The sequence below is a fragment of the Grus americana genome, chromosome 13 (genome assembly GCF_028858705.1).
Source record: "Grus americana isolate bGruAme1 chromosome 13, bGruAme1.mat, whole genome shotgun sequence".
In the NCBI taxonomy this organism is placed as follows: domain Eukaryota; kingdom Metazoa; phylum Chordata; class Aves; order Gruiformes; family Gruidae; genus Grus; species Grus americana.
Window position 1 is genome coordinate 4,324,793 of NC_072864.1, and position 5,984 is coordinate 4,330,776.

The window sequence follows — 5,984 nt, forward strand, 5'->3', positions numbered from 1 at the left end:
AAGCTGGTAACTTGTTGTGGGAATCTACTATACATGTCTTCCAAGCAGAGAAAAGCTTGGCGTAACTTCTGTTGATGGTAGACTTTGCAACACTCATAGGTAAAGGAGAGAGTACGTTGACTGCCTGTTATTCCCTTGAGAGCAAGGACATTTTTATACAGCAGCTAGTCATCAGTGGCAGTGATGCCACGTTAGCAGTTGCAGCTCTCCTATGCCATGTTGCCTTCATTATGTTTTTAAGAATAATTCCCAAAAAGTCAACAGCTTTCTCATAGGTCAACAAGTTAAAGTCTGTTTATGGATTTTGACCAGTTATGATTAAAAAAAAAAAAATCCTATCATCCCCTTGCAAGCAAGATGTGTCCAGCAATTTTTCAGTTGCCAAAACCACGAAAGAAATGTTGCATTTCCCTTGATTTGTGGTGGCGTTCTGGTGTATATACCAGGCGCAATATGGTATAAACCAAAATATAAGTTGAGGTTGGTTTTTTTGCACCTTCTCTGGGTGGCTTGCTGAATGTGCACTAGGGAACACTTAGAAATACAAAGAAATCTGAAGATTATTTGATTATACTTTCCTTATTCTCAACTGGGGAGCTAAAGACTAAGGATTAAACACTCAAAGCGTTGGAAACTTTTAGTGAGAGACTTTGAACAGGGAACTCCATCCTGGCCAACCTGAGGAGATAACTTCAGAGTGATTGTCAATTTTCACTTTTGGATCAGTAGTTATGGTAAGTAGTCTGCACAACCACATGTATGTATAGTCTGTACAGTACTTCATATGGAAGGTTTTAAAATTAAAGTCTATGGTTCACCCTCAAGAAATGCTGAAAGTTGATCACAGGTATTGAACAATTGAACGTCCAGAGGAGACTCAAGGCTGGAAAAGAGATGGGTTGAAGGCAGCTGAACAATTGGAGTCAAATGTATATAATCTTTTGGATTAATTAAGACACGTCTTCTCCTGGCATAGCGTTGTTACATGAAGAACCTGGTTGCCACTTCTACTTTAAACCCCAAATTTTTAAGGCATTATGATAATTTTGTTGAAGTTCCATCTGAAGTTTCTTGTGCAAGATTTAGATGTGGAACATGAACATTAGGGAGTACACTCTGTGTGTGTGTGTGTATGTGTGTGTGTATATATATATATATGTATTTAGCACCCTGAGTGAAAAGCATACTAAAATGTGGCTGTCTACGGCTTAGAATATCAGACTGAACAAACTACCACACGCTGCTTTTTCTTTTCTATGTAGCATGTGCATTTTGCTACTCAGGTTTTTGTACAGAGCCTTAGGGTGAACCTACACACATAACTGTATTAGTACAGATATTTTCACCGTGCAAATTACTACAGAACAGACTACTTCTGTTTTTAACAGTGGTCAGAAGATGGCTTCATTCTCCTGTTGCGTTTTCTAAACTTTCTGAACTTTAGAATTCAAGGTGAAATTTAGCTGCTTATATAAATATGTCCAAGCCATTCCTGGCTGGGAGGAATAGAGAAGTAGAACCCTGTCTTATGTTAAGCTCTTCAGGTTTGAGGAAACCAGGTCACTTACTTCAAATGAAAGAGTTCTGGAAATGCAATGACTTTGAAAGGTGTTTTTAGTTTGAAACAGGAGGAGCTATGAGGGCAATTAAATGTGCATCCACCTGGCCATACTTCAAAAAGAGCTAACATTCCCGCTCTATTGCAGATGGAAATACGACATAATCCTATATTCTTAACAGCTGGACTTGAAGGATAATGAGTTTTTTCCACTTGGACCCCCAAAGAAATGTATGAGAATTGGTTCAGTGACATGAAGTGATAGTAGCTTATAAGGAAGAAAAAGCAAAGCTGCTAACATTTCGTTCACACTTCAGTTATTTCCCTAGACCTCTGGCTTCCTATATCTAATACAGACACTACAGATCCATAGATCAGCCCGCAGCTTAAGGGAAGCAGGCATATCTGTTGGCGTTTTTTCTACCTACCAATCTTAAAATCAGGATGATAGATATTGGCATTTGGGCATGTCAAACCAGCCATAGGAGTTTTTCTCAAATTCAAACCTGTTTGTACCCTGTGGTGCCAGGACTGATTGCTCAGCTGCTTACCAGTGCAGTTCAGTTGGCATGTCACGAACAGGTCTACCCCTTCTACCTCACCTCATGCACATGCCACGTTTCTCTAGACACTGAATTACCAGTCACTCCTGCCTTAGCCAATTTAATTTAGTCAAATTCACAGAAGCTGTTCTAAGGTGTCTGAGATATAGGGCTGAGAAGCTGGTTATAGGCAAAAATGGAGCAACATCTTACTGGAGCTATTACAGATGGGTATGTTTGTTATATGACATCTGTTCTCCATCAGAACTCTAGCACCTGCAGTTATTTCCTTTTCAACAGTTGTTAACAGTTTCACTTTCTGAGGTCACTTCATCTGTTACATTGGTAAGTTAGCAATGTGAGGCCAAAAAATTCCTACAGTGAGTTCTGTATCAGAATCACAGCACAAACTGAAGTGCAAAAGGATCATTTGAAGATGAAGGTGGGACAGTCTTTGCTCATAAAAGCCATCAGCTGTTAAGTGCTATTAGTTTTTTTTCATTGGTCATTGACTCTTAAGTATCTAGCATGCTTGGATTTTTCAACTTGCTATTAAGGAGTGATTTTAGCATGAACGATGCTGAAGAGAAACAAATAAATATTCACCATCTGTACTACTTGCTAGGGCAATAACTGTGTTGCTAAATAGGGATCTTGGTCTATCGAAGTGAGTCTTCACTACTCAGGTGGCCAGTTTCTTTTTCTCCCTCTCAGTGTGTAAAAATTGTTCTGCCATTTCTGAAGAGCATGCCTGTAATGTTAAAGGACAGGTAACTGTCTGGCCTTTAAGGAAGGTGAAATTTCAGCTATTTTTTCAGGAAGTTTATTTCAGCCCTTCTATCATTGGCAGGAGGCATGCCAACATGTTTAGGTCAGGGGCTACTTTGCATTCTTGGATCATTTATTTTCTCAGCTGCCCTACTCAGCACAGTCAGTAGCAAACAAAATACTCGTAAGTTATGGTGCCGTTCCTTCCTCATAGAAACACACCTGATGCAACTCTTGCTGGAAACCCCTCCCCGACAGAGTCATACGGTTGCCTTGTTAAGAGCACAGGTTTTGCCAGTAGACTTTGCCAACAACCCTGGCCCTTCAACCCAGATCCCTGGCTATTTCAGGACACTTCTGTCACCTTCTGTTGCCAAGTGTCTAAAAAGGAAATTGGTGGCTGGTTTCAGTGGCTCACTTCCTCAGTAGGCAACCGTAGCTGCTGTGCTGTTAGGTGCTGCCTATAAAAACATCATGGTTTCACAGCTGCATCCCGCTTTTGAAAGCAAATCAATAGAAATGATGTTCCTTTGTCACTTATGCTTGTTTTATGATCAGCTTACACTATTTTTCTTGTCACAGGCGTAGGACCTCTGTACAAGTTGTATGGAGTTGAGTAGGACCTGTGTTTTAACATGTGCCCTGGATGGGTAATGAGAGGCCAAAATATTGCTTGTATGGGGGATACTCAGTTTATTTGCAGATGCTGAGCCATCACAAAGTCCTGTTAAAAGAAAGGAGTAAGTGCTTCTTGAATCAGACAAACTTTCCATGTATGTTACTGGAGTTTCTTTTAGTTATTGACGGTCGTAACCTATAAAACATGCCTCCTGTGGTCTCCTTGTGGAAATGAGCACAAAGCTTTATTAAACCGGATAGAGTAAGGCAGTGGAGGTCTGATTCATCAGCCTCTTGATAAGGAAACTCCCTTAGGAAGGGAAAGATCAGGGTTCTGGTCAGCATGCCAGGAGCAGTTTTCACATTTTTAGTATTGGTATCTTTAGAAAATAAGGAATAAACAATTGTCTTTTTTATTTCTTCCAAAAGCATTTGATTTTTTCAACAAATTTGATAGAAAAACAGATATCTTGAAGACACTCGTTTCCACACAGCAAAGATCAGCTGGAAGAAAAATACTACATTACTGTCACTCAGAGGTGAAGGCCCCAAATGTTTCCCAAGGAGGTGTGCTAACCAGGGAGGTGTATAGACGTTCGTCACCATTTAGTGCCTGTCTTCAGAAGAGGACTCAGATGGACCTAAAGGGCAGTCCTGTGTCATGACCCTGTTCAGATCTGTTCCCGCACTTACTCAAGTCAACTGTCTGTTGACCGGTATTTTTCCACATGGCAACTGCCATAAATCTTCCATCAAGGCATCGACTACACGGTACACAGGGTACTAAAGGCAAGCTGGATTGCCTTGATGTGTCACATCCAAGCTAGCTGCTTTTAGGTAGGGAGCTAAGCATAGTGTAAGTGGGTTAGATTCAAGACATCTAATAAATGAATGTATACTCATTGCTCTTAAAATAAATCTGTCCCAGGACTGATAAGTACTTAGAGAATGCTGAGAAAATGGCAATATGTAATCTGACATGCTGGATAAATCATTAAACCTTACACTCAGATTGTAGCTCGAGGACAGCTTAACGTGGGATTCTGTCTTCCAGTCACTGTTTCCAACAGTGGTTTGTTATGGCAGTTCTGGAAGCCATTACCCACCTGATAAGCCCTGCAGTAGGAGGGACTCTGCGCAACACATATCAAACCCTGCTAAAGTTGTCACAGTTCATTGGCTTCTTTGGATTCAATACCAGCCTACTCATTAGCTACTACTCCTGGAACGAGCTTGAGCTAGTTTTCTGAGGGCTTCTCTTAATTCCTTCAGTGGTGCAGGTCTGGAAGAACAGCTTCTGGCATTTTAACCAACTTTTCTCTTGTTATCAACAAGCCTTAAAGTCTGGTATCAACTCCAGATGCTTGCTGTCTGTGCAGACTGCTTAAGGTGAGGCTCAGGAGTTCCCTTTTAATTTGGTTTGCTAAATGCTGGAATCTGCCGATCTTGTTTAAGTGCTACCATTGTTGAAGTCAGTGGGAGATTTGTTTTCTTAAAAAGTGTGGGATTTGGGTTGTATTGATTGTTTTGTCACAGCAAAGTCTTTACAAATGCAAACTTAAGAGCTGTATGCTGCCAAAGCTATAATGAACATGTGCAAATACAATTTTTTTTTTTTTTAAAGGAGTTGCATTCATTTTTCATGTGGCTGTTTCTGGAGATGCCGTAAGTCCCTGCAGGATGCATTCACTCACTGCTGTAGCTCACCTACTGAAAAACAGAAGGTTATACTGCATTTTTGTATTATGTATAATATTTATCAATATCCATCTCTTCCTCTTTATCATCTCTTTATTGTGGGTAGAATTAACAATTGTAATCTCTGAAAGGCAGCACCTGCAGCTAGTAGCTGAAAGACATAAACTAGGCAGGCATTGGGGCAGTAGGATTGTGAGGAAATAAATTCTGGTTCCATTTTTAAGAAATGGCAATCAAAAAAAAGAGGAAAATTAAGGTAACTAATTTGCTGAAACAGATATGTGAAGTTCTCCCCCAAATGTGATTTTTAAACCAGACAACTCACGAACCCAATTACTGGGGATTAGGCTGGAATCGTTCAGTGAATCTTAACCAGAGTCAGAATTTGGGAGTGTTGGGGGGGAGTGGTGGAGAAAGGGAAAGAATGAGAATTAAAATGACCTAGGTGGTTTCTGCTTAATTACAAAAAAATGAAATGATGCAAGAACTATAAATAGTGAAAAAATTGTTAAGTTACTACAGTCTGTATCTAAGAATATACTTAGATAGACTTTGCGTTCCAGAACAGCATTGCAAATGCAGTTTAAATATTTAAGATATGTTTGCTTATTTTTTTTAAATAAATGTGGTGTTTTTCAAAGAATACTCTTGTGACAAGATGGCCTTGAAAGTTCATACACTTTCTGCAAGTAAAGCTCTCATATGGAGTTATGTTAAAGTTAAGAGGATGGCTTTAGGGTAAGGATAAAGTTTTAATTGGATTTTTGAATAATCATCTTTTGAGTTCTAACCAAATTTCA